A 17,785-nucleotide genomic window follows, 5' to 3' on the forward strand; every position below is an offset into this window, starting at 1 on the left:
AACTAGTAGGTGGGGAGCTGGAATTTTGACCATGGTCATAGCCCTTACTCTGTATTGCTTCTCATGACCTTGAAGTGACTCCAGGGGAGCCCAGGCTTATATTCAACAAGTTCCTAAGACGCCCAGGGTGCCTATCAGGGTGCCAAGAAATAGCTCACAGTAGCTCAGGACATCATGGTATATTCCCATGGCAACTGAGGCTCAGAGGGCTTCAGCATCTTCTCTGAGGTCACCTAATTCTTATCTCTTAATTCTCAGACTGTTCTGTCCTTGATGACACGAGTCTGAACAAAGCTGGGTAAGGGTGGGGGGAAGCCTCAGACATCGACAAAGCTCTCTTCGTGCCTAGCACTGTGCTCAGACCCAGGGAGGCAGCGAGGAAAACGGAGCAGGGACCTGCTTCAGACAGGTGGCTGTGTGACCCTGGCCTACTGGCTTCCTGTCTCTGAGCCTTGGTGCCTTTCTCTATAAAATGGTGTCTGTTTGAATGGCACTGTGTTGAATGAGTGACAGTCTCGACTGAGCCAGAGACAGAAAACTCAGAGAGGCATTTTTCTGTCCCTCCAGAAGATCTCGGTATGGCCTCTTAATTCTCATATTGTTTTTCAATCACCAGAATCGATTTCCCTCATCCCTCTCCCAGGGTCATCGCCAAGAAACTGTATTAAGTTGCAATTAATGTTGACATGTGTACCTCTTGAGCTGTCTTCGTGAAAGGGGGCGCACAGGTGGTGGCAAATTGAAGAGCCAATAGTAATCACATCGCAGGGGAGGTGTGAGCACTTCAGGGCACTTGCAATTAAATTAGGAGGAGAAATGCAGAAGGACCCCCCCTCCCTGTCCGTCCCCCCCACCCCCAATAGCTGCTCCACAGCCCAGGAAGAGGGTGTGGCCGCTGGGACTGGTCAGTACAATTGGCGTTGCATAGCTCAAGTTTTAGCAATCAACGGCTGTAAGCCCTTTTACAGTTGGAATTCACAAACAACTCTGTGCTCTGACCCTATAGCATTTTCTTCGGCTTTCTGTTGTTTCCTTGTCCTAACTAGTACCTAGACTCCTTATGTCATGGGTATAGACCAGATATTGCCACACCGGCTACATTTGGGATGTTACAGGGGGAAGAGGTGGGTGCTGTCCCCAACCGTTTAGGCACCCCCAGTCTAGGAACCAGGCCGTTGTGTGACAAGATAAGCACAGCGAATAAGAGTATTCTTCTTCATGAGAACCATCCTTTAAAATCTCCCGTCGGATCTCGAGGAAAATCCCCAGTACTCCCACCCGCCACGCCAGGCTCTTCCCAAAGAATAAGCTTTATTAAGAGCTTCAATCAAGCTCACTCTTAATTTTTTTCTCTCCTGCAATCAGGGATTCATCAGCCCGCAGTTCATTAAGGAATACTGCTATTGTTGGTAAGGGCACAGCTGGGCACCCAGAGCTTGGCCGAGCTCTCTGCAGACAGGAGGGGACAATGGCAAATGCAGGGGCGAGGGGGGTCCATCCTGCCCCGTCCTGGGATATCCCTAGGAGGCAGAGGGCTAAGGAGGGAGGCAGAAATGCCCGCCAGTCTAGATCCAAAGCCCAAGTCTCTTCTCCCTGGACAGACTCTAGAACAGCCGTGGGCAAACTTTTTGACTCGAGGGCCACAATGGGTTCTTAAACTGGACCGGAGGGCCGGAACAAAAGCATGGATGGAGTGTTTGTGTGAACTAATATAAATTCAAAGTAAACATCATTACATAAAAGGGTACGGTCTTTTTTTTTTTTTTTAGTTTTATTCATTTCAAACGGGCCGGATCCGGCCCACGGGCCGTAGTTTGCCCACGGCTGCTCTAGAACCTTCCTACAGCTATTTGTCCTGACTTTTTTTAAAGGTACAGTTTTTATTAAAAGGAATGAGCTCCCCTCTAAAAATTCTTTTACTCCCTGACCTCGTCTCTGGTTTCCTCTTGCATGAAAGGACAAAGCCAGACCCACTGCATGGGATTCTTGGGAGGATATTCCAAGATAATGACTATACATGCCTGTGACACAATGATATGTATCATTAGCATTTTTTGAGCATCAATTCTATGTTTTACCCACTATGCACATAATATCTCATTTAATCCCTACAGAAACATTATGAAGTGATTTTTGTCCATTTATTCATTCTAAAAAACATTTATTGAGCACCTACTATTTGCCAATATTATGCAACACACTGGGGATCCAGCCATGAATAGGCCAGTACCCTGCTGACATGGAACTTATGTTCTAGTAGCTGCTGTTATACCATTTTATTTTTAAAAAATATATTTTTATTGATTTCAGAGAGAAAGGGAGAGGGGAGAGAGAGAGAGAGAGAGAGAGAGAGAGAGATATCAATGATGAGAGAAAAACATTGATCGACTGCCTCCTGCATGCCCCCTACTGGGGATCATGCCCACAACCCAGGCATGTGCCCTTGACCAGAATCAAACCCAGGACCCTTCAGTCCACAGGCCGACGCTCTATCCAATGAGCCAAACCAGCTAGGCTGTTATACCATTTTATAGACCAAGACGCCAAGGCTCAGAGACATGAAGTCACTCGGCCAAGGTCCCATAGCCACCTGTCTGGCTCTAAAGCCAGCCCCAGGTGCTCCTGTGGGTTTCTCTGTTAGTGGGTGAAGGATGGGGCTCAAGATGCTAAAATGGATTAAAAGGGCACCATGTGGAATTAGAAAAGTGGCTAAAAAGAGAGAATACCACTTCCCTTCCATGCATGACATCACCGTATAAAGGATGTGAAAATGCCAGTTGGGCAGCTGGATCTTCCTTTCATGGTTTGGTTCAAAGTGACCTGATCAGATGCCCTCGGGAAACTGGATGGCACCAGCCAATTTATTCTAGCACCTTCGGAAGGAGCCGAGTGCTGTTTCTGTGTTCTGGACTCGTCTGCAGGACTAGAGGCAGTACTTTGGGATTACGAGTTGCTCATCCACATGTAAGGATGGGAAGGCTGCTGCCTGGTCCTCCTATTCTGGTTGAAAAGGAACATTCTGGAGGCGGGAGCTATCCAGGACCACCCAGGGTGGGAGGCTGGCTGCAGATGCAGCTCTCAGGCTGGCGGGAGCCCAAGGGAAACACTGGTCAGCCTGGGCTACCACCACACACTGTCCTGTGCTGAGCCCTGGTGGGCAAGGAGGAGGAGGGCGGCAACCCACAGGAAGAGACCCAGACACAGCACAGGGGGCGGGGGGGGGGGAGAACAGGGGACGCTGGGATGACGATTTACCCAAGCCACCGGCTCCAGGCAGTTCTAGGGGACACGGCTCCTTGCCTTCTTCCTTCTGACACTTCCTTTCTTTCCCATTTCCTTCCTTCTTCTCTCTTTCTCCTTCATTTGTGTTTGTGCATTTTCATTTTTGATGCTCTTGTTTTTCTTTCCTTCTATCCACTCCCACCAATCACCCCCATCTCTCTCTTTTATGTCACAGACATCCACTCTTACATATATGTGCACAATGGCAGAGCAGTGTCAGGAATGGGAGCCCAGCAGTCAATTAGATCTGGTTCAAGTCCGCCTCTGATGCTCTGTGACCCTGGGCACGTGGCTGAACCTCTCTGGGTCCCCATGTCCTTGCTTATAGAATGAAGGTGGCAATTAGGACCTTCCTCCTAGGGTAGTGGTGGTGACTGAATACATAAGGCTCAACATTTTATCCGCTTTGGACCTGAGTAAATGCTTTTAAAACGAGAGCTATTCTTTCTCTCCAGTTCTGCTATGTCCTCGCCAACAATGACAGTGACAACTTTTTATTATGTGTTTGACTCGTTGGAAGCGCTCAGTAAGTGTAGCTGTATTAGGATAATTATAATAATTTTGTTAATTATGTTATGTCATATTATTTAACTTTAAAAAAATTAAGACTAATTTTTTAGTCTCACAAAAGTAGAGTTCCCAGGAACTCCTCTCCCCTTCTCTCCCTTCCCCTATTAATCTCATCTTACATTGGTGTGGTCCACTTGTGGTCCAAATGCTGAACTAGTACTGGTACAATCAAATTGATCATTAACCAAAGTCCATAGTTTACATTAGGGTTCATTCTTTGTGTTGTACACTTAATGGGTTTTGACAAATGTATAATGACATGTATCCGTCATTACAGTGTCACACAGAATGGTTTCAAGGCCATAAAGCCCCTGTGCTTCATCTATCCATTCTCTCTCTCTCTCTCTCTCTCTCTCTCTCTTTCTCTCTTCCCAACCCCTTGGAACCACTGATCTTTTTTGCTGTCTCTATAGTTTGCCTTTAGCAGAATATGACAGAGTTGGAGCCATATGGTATGTAACCGCTTCAGATTGGCTTCTTTCTCTTAACCAATATGTACTTAAGGCTCCTTCAAGTCTTTTCTTGGCTTGATAGCTCATTTCTTTTATGGCTGAATAACACTCCATTGCGTGGATGTAGCATTTTTTTTTAAATAATTATTCATTCACCTATGGAAGGGCATCTTGGCTATTTCCAATTTTTGGCACACACTGCTTAACTTTTAATGGCATTTTTGTGCATTTTAGTTATAAAAAACTTCCTCACTGAATTGGCAGCCTTTCTGAAACGCTGACCTCACATGTGTGAACTCAACTCTTTATCAATGCCTCCCAGATACACAGAGCAAGAGACTCCTGTGTCAGGTGCCGACGCCCGCAGAGGCCACCAGGCTGCACGGCCAGTGCTCCCGAATGCGGGACTTTGCAGCAGGCCAGACAAGGGCTGACCATTTCCCCCAGTGTTGGACGTTTATGATACAGTGGGGCCTTGACTTACGAGTGTCCCGACTAACGAGTTTTTCGAGATAAGAGCCGCCTCTCGGCTGATTTTTTGCTTTGAGTTGCGAGCTAAAATTCAGGTTACGAGCCAGCTTCAGATATCCCACCGCTAGTTGGCGCAGCGAATGTCACAGTGAACGCCACAACATCAGCCCAGCATCACGTGTCTCACTCATTCACTTTTTGATTTGACATACGAGGAATCTGAGTTACCAGCTCCGTCACGGAACGAATTAAACTCGTAAGTCAAGGCCCCACTGTATTTTAAACCAGGGTCTCTCAACCTTGGCACAAGGGGTGTTTGGGGCCAGCTGCCTTTTTGTTGAGGTGGGTGTCATGTGCATTGTAGGACGTTTAGCTGCCTGCTAAAATCCCTCACCCACGACATGCCAGTAGCAACCCAGCCTCCAACTGTGATAAACCAATCATGTTTCCAGACATGGCCAAATGTTTCCTGGGGTTGGGGGCGGAGAGGGGGGGCGGGGGCAAAAGGCCCCCCACTGCTGAGAACCAGTGTTTTAAATATTTTGTTATTGTCAGTGCTGTTATGATGAGGACTTGCAAGGCCACCCTAAACCTCCAACACAGAATGCCACCTCCTAGGAGGGTTCTTTCGTTACCAGACAGTAAGGAGGTGCCCCGCCTCTCAATGTCTCCCTGAATTTCACTCTCATTGGGCGTGTTTGTGTTGATCACAGCCGAACGTGGCCGCTGTGCAGACTGGCCTGTGGATGGTTCCTCTAGAGACGACAGATTCAACATCTCAGTGACTGTAAGCTTTCACCGACTTGCCAAATATCAGACGGCCAAGGGGGGCAGGCCTGCCTCCTGCCTGCAATCCTGTGGCTATCCCAGGAGCCAGGAAGGTCTCCCCAGCGACAGGCGACAACACACCTTTCCGCTCACCCCAATTTATCCATCAGCACTTCCTGTTGGCTCTGCCTCCGAAATATCCCCCCAATGTGGCCTCTCCCCGCCACTTTTCTAACCCTGCTCCAGGCTGCCCCCACCTCTTGCCTGCTTCGGGATCTGGCGTCCAGCCCCTCAGTTTCTACACTATTTCAGGTCAATATTAAAAAAACCTGAGCCCAGTCGCGTTGCCCTCAGCTCCAATGGCTTCTGATCTGTCTTGCACTTTGCAGTGTTGTTACCACTCTGACCGTGGTCCTGACCTCTGCCCCTGAAGAGGGGTCTTAAGTGGACACATGGAGAACAGAGGTGGGACATGTAAGGGTCAGGAGAGAGCAGGTGCGGGGCCCAGGGTAGGTGCCCGCACATCCGCCGAATTTACTGGGCCCATCTGAGCCCTGGTTTCCACCCGTTTTCTCAGTCCCTCCTTTCCTCCCGTGAGGGCCGGGCATCAGCATGGCCAGCCTTACACCCTCGATTTGGGGGCTGCTGCAGCTCTGTCCCCTGACCAGCCTCTGACCAGGCCCCACGGTCTCTGGGTTCTCCAGTGGCCGCCCGGCGGGGGCAGAGTTGGTGCTGGTGAGGACTCGGACCCGTGAGAGACAGGCAAGGGAAGGAGCTGCCCAAGAAATCCCTTCTCTTCCTACCCCAGATGGGCTTCGCTGAGACACACTCCTGCCAGACCTGCTATAATGTTGGTTTTAAAAATGAGATTTGTTCCAACGTGACTGATAGACTAGAGAAGGAGTTGGGTAGGCCACGAATGTTGCATTTGCTTGTGCCCGATTTCATTTGTGAGAAACTGTAGGCGAACACAGACAGCTTTATCCAGCTAAACTGAGCTGCACAGAAATACCCCAAACGCACACCTGCTCCCACCTGAAACATGGGCCAGCTACCTCAGTTTACCTTGTATGTTATGAGCCATACCTGACCACACCTGGCGTTACTAACTTTTATCCAGTTTTACCCCCTTTCACAGTAACCCACCCACCACTGCAACCCCTGTGACACCCAGTTCCTCAAGCAAACAGGTCTTTTTGCAAGGCATGTGTAACATGTATAAAACTATGCAACTGCTTTTATTAGGTTATTTTTTTTAATGTGACATGACAAAGTTTTTGAGTGTTGTGTCCCTAACCTCATTTCCCCCAAAGGCCTGTGCTGTGCAGTGGGTGGTTTTGCATAATGTGGTGGATTTGGGGAACACCTGTGGCATTATGGGATAGCTGACTACGTTGCATATTGCCCATGATTCAGAACCACTGGCTAGTTTCTCATGAAGTAAGCAGCCAGCGGAACAATGCGTTTGTAGCATTGTTTTCTTTTTCTCACTCCTTTCCCCTCATTCTTGCTGCTGCCTGGGACAGCACATCTGGCCCTGTCCCCACCTGCCCCCTCATAAACCAGCTTCTATTTCCTTTTTCCCCCCTTTGAATATTTTTTTGGGGGGGGGGGAGAGGGAGAGAGAGAAACATCAACGTGAGAGTGAAACATCGAATGGCTGCCTCCTGCATCCCCCCCACTGGGGATTGAGTCTGCAACCCAGGCATGTGCCCTGTCCAGGAATTGAACCAGCTCAACCAACTGAACCACAACAGCCAAAGCAACCAGCCTCTGTTTTCCAGGAAACACAGGCTAAGATAGAGCGCTACACACGGAGGGAACAGCAAATGCAAAACCGTAAGGTGGGCCCAGCTGGTTGCATCTGAGTGACAGGAAGAGAGCACAGTGAAGGGGGGGGGGCGGGTGGTAGGAAATGTGGTTGGAGAGATGGAGAAGGGCAGAGTCTTTTAGGGTTTGGGCAGCCAGGGAAAGGAGTTTGGGTATCAGTTCTATTGTAGGGAGAAGCTATGGGATGATTCCATCCCCTGGGAGTGATGTGATTCGGTTTGTCTTAAAAAAAAAATAACAGGCCGAGTAAAGGATGAATTGCAAGCAGCAATGCTGTTAGTGGGGAGACTGCTCAGGCCCAGGTGAAAGGTGACGGGGTCTGGTCCAGGGTGGCCGCAGTCAGCCTCAGGACAAGGCAGGCCATCACAGCTGTCTCTGTGGACTTGGGGGAGAAGGGAGAAATTTGATTTTGCAATTGGGGGCAGGCCGTTATTTTTTAGAGAGATGAAGAAAGAATGTTTTTTAAAAATTAATGAAAATCCTTGAGGGTGGAGGCAAAGGACCACAGTCACAGTGGTTGCAAAAGTGCAAAACTCATCGCTGGCTTTGGAATGAAAAATAAAAAGAGGTGTGAGTCTGTGTGTGCATGCCTGTGTGTGTGTGTGTGTGTGTGTGTGTGTGTGAAGAATTATGCAAGGAAAGGTTATTATTTCCATTCCCTCCTTTTAGGGAACAATAACCACAACATGATAAACTGCAGTGCCATGCTGTCTGCGTCTGAAACGTGGCCACGGGGAGGAAAGATTAATCACACGGGATGGCTGCTATCTCAGGGGCAGATTAAGACAACAAGCCAGCAATTTGAGTCTGATTACAAACTGCTAAAATCAGAGCTTCTAGTGAGGGACGAGGCTTCACCAGCCCTCTTTTTCGAGGGGGGCATGGGTGCAGGGAGGGAGATTGACTTTAAGTTAATTAAACCTAGTGCTTAATTAAGTGTTCTCAGATACCAACTGCATCCTTTTTGCATGGTAATGCCAACCTGTGCTCACAGCTCTATCAAGTGTGCCGGCTGGAAGTTTTGGGGAGATTGGGGGAGAGGGAAGGGGGGCAGTTTCCATTAGATATATGAAGGCAGGCACTTCTCTAGTCATGAGAATCGTGGGGTGGTAGAATGGGTAACTTGGGGATGGGACAGAGCCCCTTCCAGGGGAGCCAGGCTGCCTGGAAAAGCAGAAAGGGTTGAGATCTTGCGGTCCAGGGAAGCTGGCTTCTGTCTCCATGGGCCTCGCACCAGCAGGGTGACCTTGGGTACGTCACCTATCCCAGTGGACTCTACACGTTTCCTTCAGAGGAAATGCTTTTGTGGTCCCACCCCGAGGCCCTGTAAATACTTTGCCCACAAACTACGTTTATCAAATTATGTCATTTCCATTTGGGATGAATCAAAATGCTCACAGTAATGGCAATAGGTACTTCCTAGGTTTATTCTAGGCACAGTGTGTCCTCGCTTAACGTCGTCAATAGGGCCTGCGACTTTAAGTGAAATGACTTATAATGGAACCAACTTTAGCAAAGGCTGATGGATACACACAGGAGTTAAGTTCCTGCAGCATCTCATCAACATTATAACCAAATGTTGAACAAAAGATGTTGTATGTACATGATACAGATTAACGACTTAATCCCCATAACAACTCTAAGAGGTAAACACTCACATTCCCATTTTACAGAGGACCCAGCATTGAATGCAAAGAGACAGTTTCAGTCAGTGTCGGACATGACCTCTCTCACCTCCCCCAGGGAGTGACCCAACCCAGACAGGTGGAACCTTGCAGACTGTGAGCTACCTAAAGACTTCTTGTTCACCAGTGAGGTGGGTGGTGGTTTGTTACGAAGCACTGTTGTGGCAATAAATAGCTGAAATGTACTACACAATGGCTTTGATTATAATTAAAATTGCTACACAATTCAAACCTTCCTTAAGAAATGTACTACACGATGGCTTTGATTATAATTAAAATTGCTACACAATCCAAACCTTCCTTTCTTTGCTTTTGGAGATACTGGCACAAAGTATTTTCATTTTCCATACACATACACACTTGATACAGACGTTCTCATGCTATTCCAATCAATCCTGGTACAAGGAAATGAAACACTCGAAAGGCTTTCCTCCCCCCCTTATGCCTCACTCATCCTCTTCCAACCCATATCTATATATATAAAAGCCTAAGCGACCGAACAACCGGTAGACTGGTCACTATGATGCGCACTGACCACCAGGGGGCAGACGCCCAACCTTCCATGGCCCCTCCTCCAGGCCAGCCAACCTACCACAGCCCCAATCAGCCCAATCGCTGGCCAGGACGAGGGACCCCACCCGTGCATGAATTCGTGCACCAAGCCTCTAGTACCTTAAATAAAAACCCAAGGTATATTTTAAATTCACAGATCCTATTTGATTAAGATAAGCTCCCACTCAATGCCAAGAACCTGCCTTTGGAAGAGTCAATCAGACTGTGGTTCTCTTCCAAGTGTAGTTTCCCCAAATTCCTCAGAGTCCTACTTGGGTTTGCTCCTCCAGCTTCAAATCCTGTCCTCTATCCATGAGGACCTGGGAACCTTCAAGGCATCTTATGGCCACTTCCCATGGACGGCCCTGCCCAGAGCCCGCCTGTGCGCCCTCCCCCGGCACCATTGGTGTGCTCCTTGCAGTTTGTGTTTTGTTGGACAAACTGGATTCCTGTGCCCCCTTACTAGCCTCACGGCTTTGGGCAAGTTCCCCAATCCCTCTGAGCTTCAGTCTCCTCATCTGAGAGTAAGGACAATCACAATGAAAGTATTACGGGGTTGCCTGTGCAGATTCAATGAGATAATATAACTCCAACACTTAGCATAGTAAGCCCGTAATAGATGTCAGCTATTATTATCATTGTGTGCACGGCACCATGGGAACCTACAGTCCCAGATAGCAATTATTTAACACTTACCACGTGTCCACTCTTTTGAGTATTTAAATAACTGGGTTAGTGCTTTTTAAATATGTTTATTTCATTTCTTTTTAAACTTCATGACAACAGTTAGGCTGTCATATAGATACTGTTATTGTCTCCAATTTACTGATCAGAGAACTGAGGCACAGAGAGGTTGAGTAACTTACCCAAGGGCACACAGCTAACAGATCACCATAATACCACTATTCCCACTTTATTATAGTTATTCAACCATCTCTCCCATTGGGGATCTGGAATACATAATCAATTTGTGCCTTTGCAGGACTTAGCACACAGTCAGGCTATCATAGTGGTGGAGACTGCCACGGAACATTCTGTCTGCCTCTGGTCTTTTCTCTCTCAACATTGATCCCCTTGAAGGCAGAGGACTGGGTCCGTTGGTACCTGTACCTGCTTGTTACTGATTCAATCATGTGGGGCCAGATGGCACCTAGAAGAGGAAACGAGCGCATTCTCACACCGGCACACACGTACTCTGGGCTCTACCCATGCCATCTCACAATCCAGCTTGATTCAAGACACCAGGAGAAAAGAAGGCTTTCAGCAGCCTCAGGCGAGCAGCGGAGAAATTAGTAGATTGGTGTACAAAGGAGCGTTTAATAATGCTATCACGCTACCCCATCCATGCGGAGCTGTTGTGACATTCTGCATTAAAGGAGTGACAACCCTCAATTGCTGCGTATGACGGAGGCCGGGCATCAGCTTGGCTCCCAGCCCCCAGAACACGTGCATTTCCTGGCGGTGATGGCATTCCGGGATCCGGGGCACTGATGGCTTCCTGCAAAAGTGTCCTCGCAGACCCTCTGCAGTGTGGTTGTTCTTCTGCTCGCCTGCCGGGAGCATAATTTCCCCTAAATATTAAGGAACTGTTTGTGAAAAGAATGTCGTCATGGTAACTGGGGGAGGAGGGGTGCTGAAATAGCCTGGTGCTGCCCAAATTGCAGCATATTAATCAAGTATCAGGTGCTATTTAATGAGCTTCCTGGTGGCCTTAAATTTGGAGGACCCAGGGACTGGAGTTTGCCCCAGTTGTCACTGTCAAGGACGAGGGTTCTCATGAGTTCCCGGTGTTGTGTAGGGTGGGTGGGTGGATGGACGGATCAATACTGGAACTAAAATTTTAGATGTCCACATCTCAGAGCTCTTTCTGACAGCTCCTCCATTTTTTATTTTCCCTTTTACGGTGGAAAAACATTTTTGCCAGAGAATTGGGGGAAAGAGGTTAGGAAAGTAGCTGGGGGAAGGCATGGCCAAAGATTTCTGTGCCTGAAAGGAGAGGTGATGACCACAATAGAGAGGAAAAATAGCAGAGTGTAGAGTCGGATGGCGTGGGCTCACATCTCAGCTCCATCTCCTCTCACTATGTCATCGCGAGCCACTGACCTTCTGCCCTGAGCAACTTCTGTTTCCCTACGCGTCCCAGGGTTGAGACCCGGGCGTACTTCAGAGGGCTGGTGAGGGGATTAAGGAGATGATGAAGCTCTCACCTCAGTGCTTGTCCAGAGTAAATGCTCAATGAAATCTGCTCACCACCTCTACCCCTTCCTTCATGGCTGCTGCCACCACAACTGTTAACAAATCCACCACTGAGGGAGGCCCCACAGAGCTCTCAGGTCTAAAGGTCTAATCAGGCCCTGACCAGCCACTGCAGGATCCAAACCCAGGTCTGGTGACTCAACTGCTGGTGTTCTTTGTGAGGTCGGCTAACTTTTTCTATAAAGGACCAGATAGTAAATATTTTAGGCTTGGCAGGTCATATGCAATCTCTATCACATAATAGTATTGTTCTTTATCCTTTTTTTAAAAAAACACACACACAACAACAACCATTTAAAAATATAAAACCATTCTTAGTTCACAGGCTGCTTAGAGATGGGCATAGTTGGGTCCCTGACATCTGCCTCATGAGGAAATAAAGAAAAAAAAGGAAAGCAAAGTAAAAGGAGATGCATATATGGGTTTTTGTCCCACTAAAAGTGGGTTGCAGTGACACATACAAAAGAAAAGCTTGGGTCAGGAATTTGTTTTCCTAAAGCAATCCTGAGAAAAAAGGACAAAGCCAGATGTATCCCACTCCCCAACCTCAAACTATATTGCAAAGCTACAGTAATCAAAACAGCATGGTGCAGTCAGAAACACAGACACACAGGCCCATGGAACAGCATAGAGAGCTCAGAAATAAACTACACATACTCTATCGACAACATTTTACAATGAAGGAGCCAACAATACACAATGGAGAAAGGAGAGTCTGCAATGAATGGCGTTGGGAAAACTGGACAGCCATATGCAAAAGAACGGAACTATTTCCCACCGTACACAATAATTAACTCAGAATGACTTAAAGACTTGAATGCAAGACCTGAAGCAACAAAAAACCATAGAAGAAAACACAGGTGGCCTCTAGAAGCTGGAAATCAAGGAAACGAATTCCCCTGGGAGTCCCCAGAAAGGAAAGCATCTTGTTGTCACCTTGATTTTAGCTCAGGGAGGCCCACTCAGACTTCCAACCTCCAGAACTGTCAGATAATACATCTGTATGGTTTAAGCAACTAAATCCTCTCCCAAGGATATTTTTCCATTGTGTTTCAGAGAGTGGAAAGGAAGGAGGAAGGGAGGAAGAGAGAGAAACATCAATGTGAGAGACACACATTGATTGGCTGCCTCCCGCACGAGCCCTGACTGGGGCCCTAAACACCACGTCATTCAAGGGTCAACTGTATACTTTTTATGATACCAGTGGCCGCACCAGCCTTGGGTGGGCCACTTGCAGCAAAAGCATCCACAGGCTGGAGGACGAGGGGCCTTCTCTGCATGTCCACTCTGATGCCGCTAAACCATAGCCCTTGGCTGAGGGGTGGACATGTGACCAGAATCTCTCAATTCCTGGGCATTTGCTAGGATGACTATGGAAGCAGAGCCCTCTTTAGCGGAGGAGGGGGCTGGGTGCTGGAGAGAAGGAATCGTGCCCGAGTGAAGCCCACACAGAAGAAAGCTGAGTGGAGAGATGGAGAGAAACAACGCCTGCTGCCACTGTTTAGATCCAGCCGGGCTCCAAGCCAGACCAGCTCAGACTTGTCAGTTACACAGACTGCCTTTTTGTTTTACAGTTCCGAAAATGTGAAGTAGACAAGCTATCTTGTAACCCAAAGTCTGACAAATACAATCGAATACCCACTCAGGTCTTGTTGCCCACTGGACTCAGGTGTTATCTTTCCTTGGCCAATAAACCCTGGGCTCTGAGGTAGCAGGGGATGGGGTTTAGGGCAAGGCACTTAGGGCAAAGTTTCAGATGGACAGTAGGAGGAGTGGGCTGTCCTCTGTCCCTTCTCTCTTTATTTCTCCTGCTCACCTCAGGTACGTGGAGTCTGCTACGGCTCCTGGAGAAAGAAGCAAAGAACCCCTCCTGTGCTATGGAATTGAGTGTGGCTGGAAAGAGGTCCCCCCAGATCTGTGCAAGAACCAAATGCCTACAGCGGGTCTTCATGTCTTCATTCACTTCCCAGCAGGGTTGAGTGAATGCCATCTGAGTGATACCCGGGATGGTTGTACCTAGGGTTCCTGATTGAGCTACTTCTTCTGGTCCCACCTCTTATGGGTTTCCCAGGGTTCTGTCCTCTGGCTCTGAGCTGTCCCTGGGAGAGGACGCTGTCACTCCATGGCCCGCCTCTCTCCTCTATCAGCTGTCCATCCATCTTCATGCTTTCCTAATAGGCCTGAGTGATGGGGCACAGGCCCTTAGTAAAGCTGACGTCTGCTCACATTGATTTTTCAAAGGACAAGAATAAGGGCTAATATTTATTGGGCACTTTCTGCCACATAAAACTGGCCCAGGGCCAAGCAGCTTGACATGAATTACTTGCTCGAACCCTCACAGCCACCTGATGTGGTAGGTTCTATCGTTTTACAGACAGGAGACTGGCACAGAGAGGTCGGCCGCTTGCCTAAGGCCACAGCTAGTGGAAGAGACAAGATTTGAACCTGGGCAGTCTAGTTTCAGGGACTCTCTTCTTAACACACACGTCGCCTCCATGAGCTGCCTCCTCATCACTTTCCCTTCCAGTCATTCGAAAGTCACTTACTGCGCACCTACTAAGTGCCAGGTCCTGTGAATTAAGGACATGGCCCCTGTCTTCAAAGCCCAACTGCTTGAAGATTTGCCAAGGAAGCACCAAGTCAGGACTCAAATGCTCTGTTCAGCCCTCCCCTCCCCCTCCTGCCTCCCATCATCCCCGGCCACCCCCCTGCTCAGGACTCTGCTGAAAGTCCCGCCCATGTGCAACAAATGTCAAACTCCATCCGCATCCAGGCTGTCAGTTTCTTAAAGAAAAAAAACGCCAACTCTGGCCTCCCGCGGCGCACTGCCTTCAGGGCCCTTGCTAAATATTTACTGCTGCTGCCAACCCAGGTCCAGGGGAACAAGGCCCAGGGGAACAAGGCCCAGTCACAAAGGAAGTCTGGTGGGTGCTCGTCATTCAGACCCTTCCGTTGGCCATGGGTGTCCCTCCTGTGCAATTTCCCCAGCTGGGTCAGGGCTGCAGTTCTCAGGCGTAGTGGCCCCAGCCTTGGTGACTTTGTGGTAGTGGTCCTACCAAAGAGCCCCAACTCCCCTGGGGCAGCCACACCCACTGTCCTCCCACAGCGTTTCCAATGCCGTTTCTTCTGGTCTGCGTGGGCTGGATCCTGGGCCCAACCTCTCAACAAGCTGGTACATCTCTTCGGGGGTCCTACCCAGAGGCCCTGATCAAAACCCCATCATGCTTGGAGAGATGCCCACCCCATCACAGACAAAGCTGCTTGGGGTCACACCTGTGTGATGTGTGATCTGGCCAATGAACAGCACATTTTAGGAGAGACCCAAGGGTCACCTCATCCAGCAGCATCTGAACAGTTTAATAGCAGAACTCTGCCACCCAGAACAGGCTGTGCTGAGAGAATGTGCGCGTGACCTCACAAGCTCGCCTCCTCCACGCTCCCTAAGCCCTCTCCCTCATCCTACCCCCAACCCCCGGATTTCCAGGTCATCATGGGACAGGGTCTGTACAAACACTGCCCTACTCAAAACTGCTCCTCACTTCAACACTTTCCATCGATGCTTCTCCAACCTGCGCTTGAATTCTGCCAGCGACAGGGAACTCACTACCTACACTGGGCGCCTACTTCACCTTGGCACGCCTCCTTTGCCAGGGAATTTTCCTCAGGTTAAGCCGACAGCTATCCACCTTCCTCCTGACAGTGACAGCCCTTAAACACGCACAGGTGGCTTCTCGCCTCTCTGTAGTCCTGCCTCCTCAGAGCTGTGGTTTACAAACTGGTATGAGCCAGTAGCTCCCTCTCTGTTCTAAGAATGTCTTCCGAGCCCTGGTTAGACGTTCCCTGGAAACAATTCCACGCATGTGCCCTCTGGAGGGTGAGTCTGAGCCGCTGTGGTCTCAGCACAGAGAGGGCAGCCTGCAGGCTCCGTTTGCCTCTGGGGAGGGCCTGGCAGGGACCCAGTGGTAATATGGGATTCACACCTGGATTCCTTGCACTGTGCCGTTTGCAGGTGTATCTGGAGGGAAACACATTCAGAGCTGCCCCTGCTCCTCTCATTCATCCTTCCCTTCTTGACATGCAACCGCGGCCCTGACCCCCACCGGACACGCAGTCACTCACCTGTCCCGTATCGCTTACATCCTGGGAATCTTTTTACACTTTGACTCTGCGACCAGTCAGTGCGTCAAGACCTACAAAGGAGAGAAACTCAATATTAAAGGCAGGGCAGAACCACTGGGTGTCCAATCTCTTTTCTGGCAGGACAGTGTCATTGGGGGGCCGGGATGGAGACGGGCACAATAAAGAAAAAGGAAATGGTGAGGATGGAGCTGCTCAGTAAACCAACCTCAAAATCTCTGGGCTTTGTGGCGATGCTGAAAGGAAAAAAAGACCCTCACCCCGGTGAGTCAGCCGCTTCTGAGAAGCCGGCCTCTGGGAAGAGCCAAAGTCCCAGCAGGGTCTGGCGGGCTGCGTGGGAGGTGTCTCTGGAACCTCACTGGGCGTCTCTTTAGGGCTTGGGTGTCTCGTCCTCACAGCCCAGGGCCCTTTGGGGTTTTATTCTGATGAGGGCGAGGGGGCAAGCCCTGTGCGCAGGCCTCAAGTCCAAAAGGTGCTGCAGGCCTTCAAACAAAAGGCCCAAATGTGTGTTTATATCCTGGGAGGCCCCTGCCAAGCGAAGCCTGTGTGCTTTGAAAATTCCCCGGGAGAGCCGGAGTCGGAGGAGCGAGGCGTGTGCCACTCACTCGCTCGGAGGATGCGCTCCCGCGTGGCAAGTTGAGGCCTGAGCCCCGGAGGTTTCTGCAGAGGCAGAGGCCCGCCTGCAGCGCACGTGTGCTCAGGAGCAGGGGTGCAGGTGAGCTGCGGGGAGCCAGTCTCTCACTCCCCACACCCAGCCCATACCTAGAGCAAAACTTGTTTTTTCTTGTTGCCCTAAGAATGCAGAGGTGAACAAGAGGTTTTTCCATTCATCTATCCCTGTTCTCAAAGGAGAACGTTTTGAGTTGGGGGGAATCACCTCAATGGCAATAACTTCTATTGACTGAGTCGCTCCCCATGCGCTAGGTGCCCTGCATCTGATCTATATTAGCACTCTTGCTGTGCGGGTCAATTCACATCACCCAGGAGCTTGTTGGAGAGGTAGGTTCTCAGGCCCCACCCAGCCCTGCGGAATCGGAACCTGCTTTTTCACAAGCTGCTCAGGTGATTCCTGGGCACATTAAAGTCGGAGAGGGCTCATTTGTTCTCGTAATCATGGAAGGAGGGAAGTCAGGCAGTGAGTCAGGAAGTCGAGGCCGTTCCCCAGGTGAGGAAATGGGCTGAAAGGAGCCAGAACGTGGCCACGGTGGTTTTAGCGCCGGTAAGACGTAGAGCCCATTCAAACCCAAGTTCATGTGATTCTCAAGCTGGTGTCCCTCTGTCTGCACTGTTGAGGGGAAGTAAAATGAGAGGGTGAAGGGGCAGGCAGGCCTGGTGAGGGGGGAGTGGCCGTGGAAGGACACTCAGCCAGGGGTGGGTGGGTGGTCTCAGGCCCTGGAGAGGGAGGGTCTAGGGCAGTGGTTCTCAACCTTCCTAATGCCCCGACCCTTTAATACAGTTCCTCATGTTGTGGTGACCCCCAATTTCATTGTTACAAATTGAACATAATTAAAGCATAGTGATTAATCACAAAAACAATATGCAATTATATATGTGTTTTCCGATGGTCTTAGGCGACCCCTGTGAAAGGGTCGTTCGACCCCCAAAGGGTCGCGGCCCACAGGTTGAGAATCGCTGGTCTAAGGTGTACTAGAGGGAACTCAGAGAGGGGGGCCCTGGATACTGGAGGCAGGTTTCCCCAACTCCTCACTTTTGTCAAAGGCCAGACAGAAGTTCTGAGCCTCCTTCCTACAGGGAAATTCAAGCTTCTGCATTTAATCCCAG

General features: G+C 49.5%; 1 protein-coding gene across 1 annotated transcript in view; it reads right to left on the minus strand.

Moving 5' to 3' along the window:
* Window positions 1–16,230, minus strand: part of ZHX2 (zinc fingers and homeoboxes 2) — a 51,788-nt gene extending 35,558 nt beyond the window's left edge. The window contains exons 1-2 of the mRNA XM_005857325.2: window positions 16,212–16,230; window positions 15,986–16,056 (exon numbers count right to left, since the gene is read on the minus strand). The gene's annotated coding sequence lies outside the window, so the exon portion shown is untranslated. The remainder of the gene's footprint in view (window positions 1–15,985; window positions 16,057–16,211) is intronic.
* Window positions 16,231–17,785: the final 1,555 nt, after the last annotated feature.

Source organism: Myotis brandtii, unplaced genomic scaffold (genome assembly GCF_000412655.1).
Source record: "Myotis brandtii unplaced genomic scaffold, ASM41265v1 scaffold1102, whole genome shotgun sequence".
Classification (NCBI taxonomy): domain Eukaryota; kingdom Metazoa; phylum Chordata; class Mammalia; order Chiroptera; family Vespertilionidae; genus Myotis; species Myotis brandtii.